Source organism: Castanea sativa, chromosome 11 (assembly GCF_040712315.1).
Source record: "Castanea sativa cultivar Marrone di Chiusa Pesio chromosome 11, ASM4071231v1".
NCBI classification, from domain to species: Eukaryota; Viridiplantae; Streptophyta; class Magnoliopsida; order Fagales; family Fagaceae; genus Castanea; species Castanea sativa.
This window is the reverse complement of record NC_134023.1, coordinates 39,931,874-39,945,185: the sequence shown is the minus strand read 5'-3', so window position 1 is coordinate 39,945,185 and position 13,312 is coordinate 39,931,874. Positions and strand designations below refer to the sequence as shown.

Genomic DNA, 13,312 nt, shown 5'->3' with positions numbered 1-13,312 from the left:
GTTTTCTTCAACACGAGAGAGAGAGAGAGAGAGAGAGAGAGAGAGAGAGCAAGGAATACTTAAATTGGAATACCAAAGTAAGATGGAAACAGGTTTTATATTAGAATTTAGGAGTACTTTTTAGTTTTTATTACTTGCGCCTTACCTTTCTTTTTTCGGGATTCTTTGATATTTTTTTAAGATACAATGCTATTTTGGTTCCTATATTTTCGGATCACAATCAATTGATCTCTACATTTTCGGATCACAATCAATTTGATTCCTATATTTTTGATGTACAGTTATTTTAGTCCATATTCTAACTTATTAACGGAAAATGTTTGCATGGAAAACAACGTGCTTATATGGCTTATAAAAAAATATTAAAAGTGCCACCTCGGCATTTTAATAAATTAAAAAAAGCCTCTTTCAAAAAATAAAAATCTGTACTTATGATTTTAAAACGAAAGAGAAAATTACTAAAAAAACCCCAAAAATTCTTTCATTTTCTTGCCAAATGCTACCTTGATTTGTTCACTTGTCATGGTAGTTGAGTTTAGATGCGAGAATGATGTGTATGTGTGATGGACTTATTGGGGTAAAAGGCTGAGTTGAGTGGTTGTTGTGAGACTATATTAAAGTTTCTAGGTTGAGCCACCACGTACAACGGTGCGGGAAGGGGTTAGATTTGCTCTCTCTCACAGTTTTCACTACTTAGATGACCCCACTGGAACTCAGATATGCACGCCGGAGAACTCGAGAAAGCAAATTCTCTTTGAGATACCACAAGATGAAACAGAGGTTGGTTGGTGTGTTTGAAGAGACAACCACTGGAGTTAAGAGGCTTTACCAAATTTTTATTGTATATGAGTATATCTCGCACAGCACAACACACTTTTTGCCGCCTACAAGCCAAATTAATTTCTTCAAGCAAATCTGTTTACTTATTTTTGCTTATCGTTGTTGTTAGGTTTTTTAAATCTAGTTCGTTTGTTGGATCATTTGATTCTTAATGCCCTTTGTGATTTAGATTTTACGGTTGCTTTGTGCAATTGTGGTTACGTTTCACTACATTTTGTTCCGATTTGGTTTGGTGTGACTTAAGTTAAATATTCAGCATTTTATTTCAAACAATTTATCTTTGTGTGTGTTTGGATTGCAAGAAAATGAAAGAAATAATAGGAAATTTTGAATTTTTTAAAAATTCATTTTCTTCAGGTTAAAATTATCTATTCAAATTTCAGTTTTTTTTTTAGCTGGCTTTTTTATTTATTAAAATAATGATGATTTTGTATTAATTTTTATATTATTTTATAAGCCACACAAGCACACTGTTCACCATGTATGCATTTTTTGTTAGAACCAAAATAACTACAAGTTGAAAATAATAACAGAGACTAAATTTACTGTTACAAAATATAAGAACTAAATTAACTATGATCCTAAAATGTAGTTAACAAAATGGTATTTTGTCACTTATTTTCCAGTTTGGTTCTTGGATTTTCATTTTTTTTTTTTTTTTACTGAAAACAAATTTTAATTTCGATTGTTATCATAATGTTAATAACAATTTTTGATGATGTGATTAAAAAATGTTGATGGCTGGATTAATGAGTGCCCCTATAGCATTTTTAAAAAATATGCTAAGGGCAGTTGTTAATAAACTATTTTGGGAAAGTTTTTATACCATTTTTAAGAGAAATATAAAAAGCTATTAAAAAAATCAACTACTTTTCTATTTTCCTATAAAATATTTCTAAAAATATTTACCAAATAACTGCCTATAGGATATCTGTTAACTTTTCTCAATGTTGATATGACACATTCAAAGATAACATAAATAACAAGGTAATATAAAAAGGACAAAATTTAAGTACAGTACTTTAAGTGCTGTTCCTTAGGTTCCTTTATTAAGATTCAGTCATGTGACTACTTAATTAAAATATACACTTCCATCCTATGAGAAAATATCCACATGGTAAAATCTTAAAAAGGAAACTTAAGAAACGGCACCTAAGTACTGTACCTAAGTGTTGCTCATATAAAAATGAATTGTTATTAAAAAAGTCAAGTTCATTGTTTACAAAAAACACGTAATTTATTTTTTAATCTTCATTTCCCAATATTTAAAAAGAAAACTCTATCCCCACTTTCTTTTATTGTCCTTCCCCTTATCAACAATTAAACACCTTTGCAGCAAACTAAAAAAAGGGCAAAGAACAAATAAGATTTATAATTTTACTTTCTATCACTTTATCTTCATTTTCTCATATCCATTTTTAACCTCCCGAAAGCAGATATTTGCCACGGTACAGCTAAAACAACCTTGGTATGATCGATATTTAAACCAACGCGAAATACTTGTAATTTTGTATTGGCCTAAGTACAATACAAAATCGACTCTTTTTGTGCTTAATTCGTGATATACATAATTTTAAATCACAAAAACTTGAAATTTTAACATTTGTTTGATGATAAAGTAATTAATTTTTAATCTTCTTGAAATTTTGCAAGTATAAAGGAAATAATAAGAACACGCAATCTAACAATTAGATTTTCAAAATTCAAAATTAATATAAAAATAAATGAGGAGTTTGAATTTGGAGAGAAACTTTATTATGAATAATGGGTGTGAAAATTGCAAAAGGATTAAGAGTTAACCAATGTGCAGAGTTTGCCCTCTACGGAACAAATAGGGATCTAATTACAATAATGCTTAAACTAACAACCAAGTTTAAATGGAGGCTTCCTTAAATAAATAAATAAATAACTCAAAATATATCAGATGGAGCATTTCTTGCATCTTTACTTTAGGTTGTTAAATTTTTTATATTATTATTTGGAACTTTACTTTGGGATGAATGGTTTAAGTTGTGCTTTTAAGTTGTTATCTTATTTCTTCTCTTTGATTTCATAGATGTTATCTTATTGCATTATATATAAAGATAGTATATAAAAATATAATGTTATTTTATTATATAAGATAACATGACTTAGATAATTTGGTGTTTATTATAATGTTTTTTATTTTTACTTTTTTTTCTTCTCATATTATTTTCTATAAAGTTCTTATTATTCTCTCTCTCTCTCTCTCTCTCTCTCTCTCTCATAGTTTTGGTTTGATTTTGTTTGAGTTAGTACTTGATTATTTGGAAGTAATAATTTGACTTTATATCAAAACACAATCTTGGCTAAGCTAATAACAGATTGACATTCAGTCCATTTTGGTGTATTTTGGTTCACTTCATTAATTTGGTCCAATTCAATCTACTTCAGCCAATTTTAGTCTAATTCGGTCTACTTCAATCCACTTTAGTTCAATTACGTCCATTTGGTCTACTTCGGTAAATTCAGTCCAATTTGGCCCATCTGGTCAATTAAATCCACTTCAATCTATTCGGTCCAATTTGGTCCATACGGTCGACTTAGGTATATTCAGTCCATTTGGTCAACTTCAGATCACTTCAGTCGAATTCGATGTACCTGCTTAAGAATGGCAGAATACAAGTTTAGGTTAATTGTACTATTAATTATTTGAGTAATATCAATAGTAATTATATAATAAGTTTTAGTTATCATAATAATCTCCTTAAGAGAATGAGAATATGAATAATTTTGAAACTTAAAAATTTTAATTGTACCAAAAGAAATTAGGAAAATATAATGCATAATAAAAATAGTTAGAAGAATATAGTCATTTCATAAAAGAATAATATCAATCAAAAACATTAATCTTCTCAAAAAAAAATAAAAAACATAAAAAAATAACAAAATTATATATTTGTAAAAATAGAGTGATGGAAATTAATTTTTGAAATTGTTTAATTTTTAGGGAGAACAAATTATCTACCATAAAATTTAGAGAATAAATTATGCATATTTAGTATAAATTTGATATAAGTTTTGATTATCATAATAATCTCTTTTAAGATAATGAAGAATTTGAATAATTCATTTAAATAAAAATTATACACACACGCGTGCACACACACACATATATATTAGATATTACGAGTTTTAGATTTATATATATATTTTTTAATAAATTTGAATTTAGAATAGGTACTATCAACCCAAACATTTATTTTCCTTATATGTATGTGCATAAAAATGGACTAATGTGGACACAAATGGACCAAATGGAACGAAGTGGACCGAATAGACAAAATAGAATGGAATGGGAACAAGGTGGACTAAATAGGACCAAAGTGGACGGAATAAGAGTGAATGGACAAATTAGGACTAAAATGGACATATGGACTGAAATAGGAACAAAAATGACTGAATAGGACCAATATTAACTAAATAGAACCAAAGTGGACATAATGGACCAAGTAGGACAAATATGAACCGAATAGAATCAAAATGGACATTGTGGGCTGAATATGGCCCATGTGAACCCAATAGGACTAACGTAGACCAAATAGGACAAAAGTGGACTGAAGAGGACAAAATGGACAGAATAGGAATTTTGAATATTTATCTTTTTTATTGCATTTTTAGGGCACATATTTCTAATTTATGTCTTTGTATTTTCTTCTCAAAACTAAAGAGTTTAGCTCAAATGTAATAAAATATCATAACCAAAAATTAAGAGAAAAAAAAAAAGGATTTTTGAACTAAACTTGAAAAGGCAAACAACAAAAAGAATTAATTTAAGGCCCAATTAGTCCAAATGGATCGAAGGGGACCGAAATTGACCAAGTGGACCAAGTAGGACCGAATTGGACTGAAGTAAAACTAATTGGACTGATGTAGACCTAATTTGACTGAATAGCAATTGTTTAATTTTAGGGAAAACAAATTATGTTCAACAAATTTTAGAGGAAAAAATTATACATTATATTACAATTATAAAAAAATTATTTATTCTCATGTATTGCATGAGTCTACGATTAGTAGACCAAAAAGCAAATCTCACAAATGAAAAAAGTACTCCACATCGTTTAAATTATAGGCTAGTTTTTGCAATATACAAGCCTCCTGAAGATAGAATATGGTAGTGGAGCTCACAAAAACACAAGATCTTTTTTCTTAACCTATTTGTTGTTGAGGCATTACATGTTACACAAGATCATGCCAGTAAACGACATCCCACTCAAACTTATGTTGCAGGTCGTTCTTTGTCAAGCAATGAGACAACTAAGCAATCTTACATGTTGTCCAAAGCATCATGATGTTGTACTTAACAGGGTGACTGGTCGTTCCCTATTAAAATACCTATCATTAATTGTATTGAAGACAGTTTCTATAGTAGTGTTAGTCTTTTTTGTAAGTACAATTTCATTTTATAAAAAATAAATAAATTTAAAAAAAAAATCCTCTAAAAGGCCATCACTGGCCACTCATATACACAGGGAGTATACAACGACACACCAAAATTAAACACTAGAAGTACATCAATGAAGCAAATCAGGCAAAGCAGTAAAGGAAAACAACTTGAAGCATTTATCCCAAAAAAAAAAAAAAAAAAGAAGTTTTGAGAAATAAAAGCATCAAGTCAAAAACAATCTTTTGCAACCCTTAAAAGTCCGAGGAAATACGACACCTGTTGAACTTGCCTTTTTACTCACCAAAAGCTTTAAACCACCTCTTGGCATTACTAAATGCACCCTAAACAATGAAAACACCATTGTCCAAATTTTCATCAAATTGAGCCAGTTTCCACTTCCATTTTATTCCATAAGATGAAAACCAATGAACAGCACATCATTCCAAATTGTTTTCACACTAAACCAGTAGTGCATACAGATCCAATTAAAAAACATAACATTGAACAAGTATATAGTAAAGTGTATACAATAATCAAAGAGCAACAGAACATTCACAGAAATTTAGCAACAACAGAACATTCAGAGAATCCACAATAATCACATATATTTAGCATTACCAACAATGATCACAAAATTCAATAAAATTCAGAATACCATCATGGCAGCATCCAACAACAGAAATAAAATATAGCAAAACCTAATCTAACTCATTCAGCCATATTGGGTGAAAAATGTAGGGGCATGGAGGGTGGGATGATGTCTACAACTCGCTTTAGCTGCTAGAACTAACCATGGTTTTCTAAACTATGAATTTCGACCATGGTTTGCACAGGTTAAAAACTCTTTTCCAGGCCAGTTGTTGAGGTTAAAAGAACTGGCTTAAGGGCCAACTCCCAGTTGGAGCAACTAGTACAATCCGATTTTAAACCAAGATTATTCCTCCTTGGACCAAATGACCTTTACTTTCTTTGTAAGTGATGGGTGGAGGGTGAGATCATAGATTCAATCCCATGTGGATGCATTGTTCATCTTTTTAAAAATATTTAGGCTAAAAAAAAAGGAAACTTTTGCTTGCAATGGCACAATCAGATTTTCTGCTCTTGTATTTGGTAGTCATATAGGCTTCTCTAGTAGCTTAGTTGTTGTAAGTGCAAGGTGATTCTTCTTCTTCTTCTTCCAATGTATATATAGGTGCTTTTCCTTGTACTTTTTTTCTATAATTGAAATAAAAAAACACCTATTGTAAATACAAGAGTAACACATGGATATTTAAAAAAATAGCAAACTCCTAAAATTCAGTAGTAATACCCATTGAAAAAAATACATGAGAAGTAATAGAAATCCAGTAAATCAGTAAAAGGCATTAACCAGCATTCATCCACACAGACAAACATCTTAGAAAAATAAACTTCAATCCCAAAGTAGATATTTTGTGATCTTCTAAATTCCTAGCACTCCCCCTCTCAAAAATGCAGCACAAGACATAAAGGTTCCAATGTGGGTTCATAAAATTCATACCATCTGTTATATTTTGCAAGCCTCACTTCGCCTCCATCATTACAATAGTAGTGAGGGCAGCTTCGTTCAGTCATCAGCTTAAATTATTTCAATTTAAATTTTAAAAAATGCAAAAAAAATTTAATTCATTCTTTAGTTAACTATCAAACTACACTTGAAGTTGGTGCACTAATAAGTACAATAAAAGTAATGCAAAGAATAAAATTTTTATTCTGCTAATTAGCACCCTAAAGTTTATAACTTTTAGCACTTAATTAGCAGATTTGACATATTATTAGTGAAATGTAACTGATATCCATGATAGCAAAATGTAATGGTCCTAGTAAACTCTTCTCCAACTATAGTCAAATGAAAGGCTGAAGCATGTCCATCTTTCTCTTGTATTACATCGCTCAAAGCCTTACCCTACATTCAAGTGGACCTCCAGTCTCTTCTCCTAGGTTCAAGGGGATAAGTTGCCTCTCCAGTCTCCTTTTTTCTGTCTATTCTGTTCAACTCTCCTTTTCACATTTATTATCAATGTATCATGGTTCGTACTACATGTTTGACAGATTTTTGCAATGATTTAATGCTCACTGGCATGGCCCCAAGATCAAGAAGACTCACAAAATACAAGAAATTTTGTAGGTTAACTGAATTCGCAAGTTTATTGATAAAAGGATGAAAAAGTACAAGCAGAGACCAACTGGGAAACAAACAGCCTTGACCAAGAATGAGAATTACAAGAGGCAAATATGCATTATAGACGACATCGAATGCAGTAGGGAACAAGCACCAGTCATGCTTTCAGAGGTCTCTAAGTCAATGACCCATGTTGAGGATATGAAAATGGTTAGGCAAGCAGTTGTAATTAGCAATAGCATCAACAATCACAAGCAGATCGACAGTCTTTTTAAAACATGTCTGTTTTAAATTCCTTAGTAGTATAAACCATAGCATGTTTATTAAGGATAAAGAACACAACAGTACCAACAGAAACACAACATTTATGCACCTATCCACTTCCCCTGACAACAAACATGTGATTGAACCCAGCTAAGCATGAGAAAATAGTCTTCCTCATCTAGATACATCTCTCAAAGGCCAGCGATAGGATGATTTTGCAAGATCAAAGATCTTGAAACTGACAGTATCATATAAATTAGCTTCTTGTCAATATTAAGGTAAAATGCAGTATATAAAGCAACAAAGACCATGTATTGTGAACCAGGGAAGTAAGAGCATCGCCTTGGAATGCTAACAGGCTCACATTTTCAATCGTAGAGCTTCTTTAATTTCTTTTTTAAAATTGAAGTCAGGAGAGCTCTAAGCTAGCTCTTTGTAGCACTACCAGAGGGATACACAAGCAAAGAAAGATTATTTTGTCTAAGTATTGCTTTTTGTTAAAATTGCCAGATCTAGGTATGTGCACAACAACCATCTACATGAAAAATATCAAATACAAAATGATAATGTAAACCCGAAAAAACTGAAGCTTTAACAATACTATCTTGCCAACTACTAAAGGAAAGGGAATAGCAAAGGTTTCACTTCATCCATACCAATAATGACTTCACTTCTTATAGGCAACCATCTGCTTAGTAAGATACCACATTTGGTGAAGGATACTGGATGTGATGAACCTTTTTCTCCTGTAGAGTTTCAGCATCGATTAAATGAAACTTACAATATCTCTTCTTCTCTGGACTGTTGATGCACAAAGTCAGAACTAAACTATACTCAGTAAAGGCAATGCAAAAAGTCAGAAGTAAACCATACTCATTTAGAGAGCTTTCTAGTGTTGGCTATTACACTTCATAAATCTATCTAGCAAGTGAATGTAACAACTACCAACTAGAGCAAAGCCCAAACAGTATCCCGGTAGCTACTAGTTAGCATCACAGGAATCCTCTTTTTGTTTTTTCCTTTGCTCATCCTTCAATAAGCCACACCAGGTTGCAAAAAAGGTGGAATATAACTGAAGATGCAATTGTCATTTGGGGGGGAAGCAAAAATCTAAATACTTAAAAGGAACTAACCAGTCAATAAAATCCGTTGTTACAAGTAAAATTCTTGTTGTTTTGCAAAAATCTATCCATTTATATTATTGTTAAAAGTGTCGGTTTTAGCTTCAGAATCAACATAAGACATCAAATTAAGATAATATGTGGCCTGGTTATTAATACAAAAATATGTTGAAACACATCGAACTACTCTACAAAAATTTGATCATCATTATGCTAAAAGTCACTTATAAGATAAACTCCTCCTAATGGCTGTATGGATCCTGCAGAATTAATAATGTTCAGATCTTCTTACCATGGTTGCCTCCTATTGTGCATAGTTAGTAAACTGCACATTTATTTGAGCAATTATATTCTAATGTAATTTCAAATAAATATGATAACTAGGGCTATTATGCAAGCAATATATGGTCTCTAAATGCAAACATGAAGTTTAATGTGCAACTTCAACAGGAGTATAGAAGTCAGGCATCTTAATATAAGTATACGTATAATAAACCACTTTTTCATGGTACAAGACCAATGGATCATCAGAGATACCAACATCACTAAACAGACTTGGTACTTCTTTCGACCATTAGCTTAGTTTCTGTATAAATTTTCAAAATTCTGAGAAGTCATTATTTTCTTTCATCTACAAGCATGATTATCCCAATAACAGGGCAGGACTCTAGGTCATCATCCATCAAACAACTGTGAACAGAAAAGCATCAAAAACACTCGGGGAAGAAAACAAACATGCTCCGAGAAGCTTAGTTAAGAACAACTCAATAAGCAATCACTGAATCACTTGTAAGTCTTGACTTTCATTTCGTCAGAACTTAATCAATTGGCAATCAAGAACTTACACAATTCAAATATAGTTAAATTAATGGACAAAATGATTGTTTTTGTTACAAGATACGAGGACAAACAACTCTAATAAAAAACTGACATAGGAGAGCACAGGCTAATTGAGTGATGCAGCCTAGGAGTATGCAGTGAGGCTCAAATAACATTTAATTTCATGGCTCTAACATGAAAGAAAAGGTATATTCCCCAGTCAATGAATTAATAGTTTGATAGGGCTGTTACTATGCATCTTTTTCAACGTTCTTAGTTTTAGAGCTTCTATTTTACTTTTCTGTTTTTTGGTCATTTATTGTTTTAAATTGAAGTCAGGAGGGCTATAATCTAACTCTTTGTAACACTAAAGGAATAACAATCATCCATAGCACAGCAACCATTCACTTACAGATATCAACTACTAATTTATAATAGTCTCAAAAGGATAATGTAAACATGTGATTAAAAAAAGAAAATTAAATCAACCTTTTAGCAAAGCTATCATGCCTACTATTAAAGGTAAAGAATAACAAGGGTCTCACTTCATCAGGAATTTATCATGGTATCAAAGTGGAAATGGTTCTAGCAGGAATCCGAGTAGAATAGACGGCTACGGCGATTACTAAGTAGCGTTTGAGTCCAAAGTTTTTACAAACACACCGAACCTCATCAATGATTTCACCAGTAGCCTCACCAGGATGTCAACCATTACATTGTTTGAGAGATGGCTGTTCATCCCTTGGAGGATCGGTGTATGTGGCTACATCATTTGTGGGTAGAGTAAGGCAAAAGTGAGATAGAGAATTTTGATTTGTGAAAGAGAGATTATACTTAGGCAGATTAGCTTCAAAACAAAATTCCCAACATAAAATAGTTATCTCATTATCACTTGAGATGTATGGTGTATAATATAGCTCTTTGTAACACTGAAGGAATAACAACCATCCATAGCACAGAAAAAATTCACTTACAAATATCAACTACTAATTTATAATAGCCTCAAAAGGATATTTTAAACCTGTGATAGATTTAATTAAAAAAACAAAACAAAGCAAAAAACCAAGCTTTTAGCAATACTATCATGCCAACTACTAAAGGAAAAGGACTAACAAGGGTTTCACTTCATCCATACCACTAATGACTTCACTTCTTACATGCACGCCACCATTTGGTTAGTAGCATATCACGTTTGCTTCATCAAGTAAAACAAGGCTCTCCACGAAAGTAGCTGCAAATGATGTATATTGGATATCAAGATCCTTCTTATGTAGAGTTTCAGCATCAAATGAAACAAACTTAGATCCATGATTCTCTACTTGATTGTTCAAGGACCAAGTCAGAAGTGAACCGTGCCCGGTAAAGGCAATGCAAAGAGCTACTCTTTCCACTGGTATAACAGAAAGTTTAATCCAAGAGTCAACCACACCATACTCCTTCATGACCCATATGGAGCACGGGAAGTCAGGTGCTTCACAACTTCCAAATGTAATGAAAGCCAGTTTCCTTTTGAATGATGTAAGGTATCTATCACAAGGATTTTTTCTTGATAAAAACATGAGGCAATGCTGCTAGCTTTCTGAATTTCTCAGTATTGACATCAAATGCCATAATGATATCAATGCCCTGCTTCTCTTCTCCTTCTTTGATATGTGCCAGCCAGTGCAAAGCTCCACTAACCAATGGGATTGCCAAACTAAAATTATAATCATAAACCATAACTTTGGTTGCGAATTCAATTCCAACGCTTCTCCATGAGTCCGAACTTAATGTGTACACCTCAATCTCGAGTAGAGAGACAGCTGACATCCAGGGAGAAGATGAAATCCTCACAACCTTGTAGTCATTATTCTCAGAATCATAAGCGAATCCAAGTGAAACATGTTTTAAATGGCCGAAGCAAGGTTCAGGCAAAGTCTTGAATTTTCTAATGCTAGGATTGCAAAAATATATAGCTTTACGGGAACCATGTTTAGCGAAACACAATAAGCCATTGCAAGAACCGACCAATCGGACAGAATTAATACAAATATCTATGGGAATTTGAACCTCAGAAATACCATCAAACGTGCAGTCTAAAGCAACCGTACAGACTTGTCTGTCAGAAGACCGAGAAGACATGTGTATGACATAACCATTAGCATTATCATGGGACTCTTTGTTGTTGAAATTAAGGTGGGTGGAGATGAAATATGGGGTGGTGATTAAAGAGTCCCAGAATTTGCAAACAAACCTAAATCTTATCACTGACTTCACGGGTAGTCTTTCCAGGATGTTCAGTACAATGTCATTCGGAAGATGGTTCTTCCTCCATTGGAGAATCAGTGGCTGCGGACGACATTCTCTCATCTGGTTCAAATAGAGACACGCTCAAAGAGACACACTGAGCGAGGAATAAACAGAAACAGCCCTTTTAACACAGTTTGCAATTAGGTTAATTTTCACAATGCGTGTTTTATAAGTCAACTTATTAACTTTTTTTTTTTTTTTTTTTTTTTCGAATTCCACCTAATTCATCTACTTATTTATTTTCAGCAAAAGAAAATTCTGACTATTGGTATGCGTTTTTCAGCTTATCTCTACTTTTAACTTATTTTTACTACTATTCATGGATCTCACCAGTGGCGATTCCAAGAATTTTGTCTAGGGTGTTTCTATTCTACTTTAAAAAAATTTCAGGGTCATTTCGGTCTATTTTAGGTGTTTCGAAAAATACCGACCGAAATTCAAGATTTGGCCGGCATGAAGTTTGTACTTTAAAAAAAAATGTTCTTAAAACCAAAACAAATTTGCATTCTGTACACCAAAAAACTTCAAAAGGAAAAAAAATTTGAAAAGAAAAAAAATGAACAAAGGTAACTATATAATAAACTATAAGTTTATTTGAAATATTAATAAAATTATTAATTATTTTTATTTAGTTGTTTTATTAATTTGTTTGTCTTTTATAAACTATAATTTGCTGTATTGTTGTTTCATTAATTATTAAATTATTAATTGTTGTTTAGCCTAACATAATTTAATTTGTTTGTCTTTTATAATTGTAAGGACACAATTCAAATTCTCAAACTCTGACTGATGGGAGATGGGCTTGAAAGGCCTTTCTTTACAATAAATTTGTAGAGGATGGGTTTGTAATCTAGATTTTAAGGATGATTTAGACAATCAGGGAAAGGATGGGCTTTAGGCCCAATGGGACAAATTAAAGAGTTGTTTGCAAAAGTAAGACAGCGAATTCCTCCTCGGAAGAAATCCGAGGATAGTTTATAATAGTATTTCTTTGAGTTTGGATACAAATGTTGATTATCATCTACTATTGGCTCTCTCTCTTCTACTCAAAAAGTCCTCTCCTTTTCTCATATGTCTTCCCTTCTATTTATACTCCTTTCCTTCTCTTCATCATCTTCCACTTTTTGGTTGCAATCCTCATTCCGGATACTTGTCCCATCCATTCTTCCTTAAAGCCCGCTGGGATTAGGGACCAAGTTCCAAGCTCCATGCTCAGGTCCCATCCTTCCATCTATACAGTCAGCGTATCAATTACAGAGCTTTTAATGTATGGGCAATGGTAGCAGCTTTTACTTTAGACATTCCACCGCTCTTTCTATTGTCTTCCACGTGTACTGTGTATTCCCATAATCGTAGGATTCTTTATAATATAACCCGGGGACACTAAACTTCTCTTCCTATGTCCTCGGCCTAATAATCCGAGGACAA

The 13,312-nt window shown here is 32.4% G+C and overlaps 1 pseudogene; it reads right to left on the bottom strand.

Annotated features, from left to right (window-relative positions):
• Positions 1 to 10,517: 10,517 nt before the first annotated feature.
• On the bottom strand, positions 10,518 to 11,953 carry LOC142615228 (F-box/kelch-repeat protein At3g23880-like; annotated as a pseudogene).
• Positions 11,954 to 13,312: the final 1,359 nt, after the last annotated feature.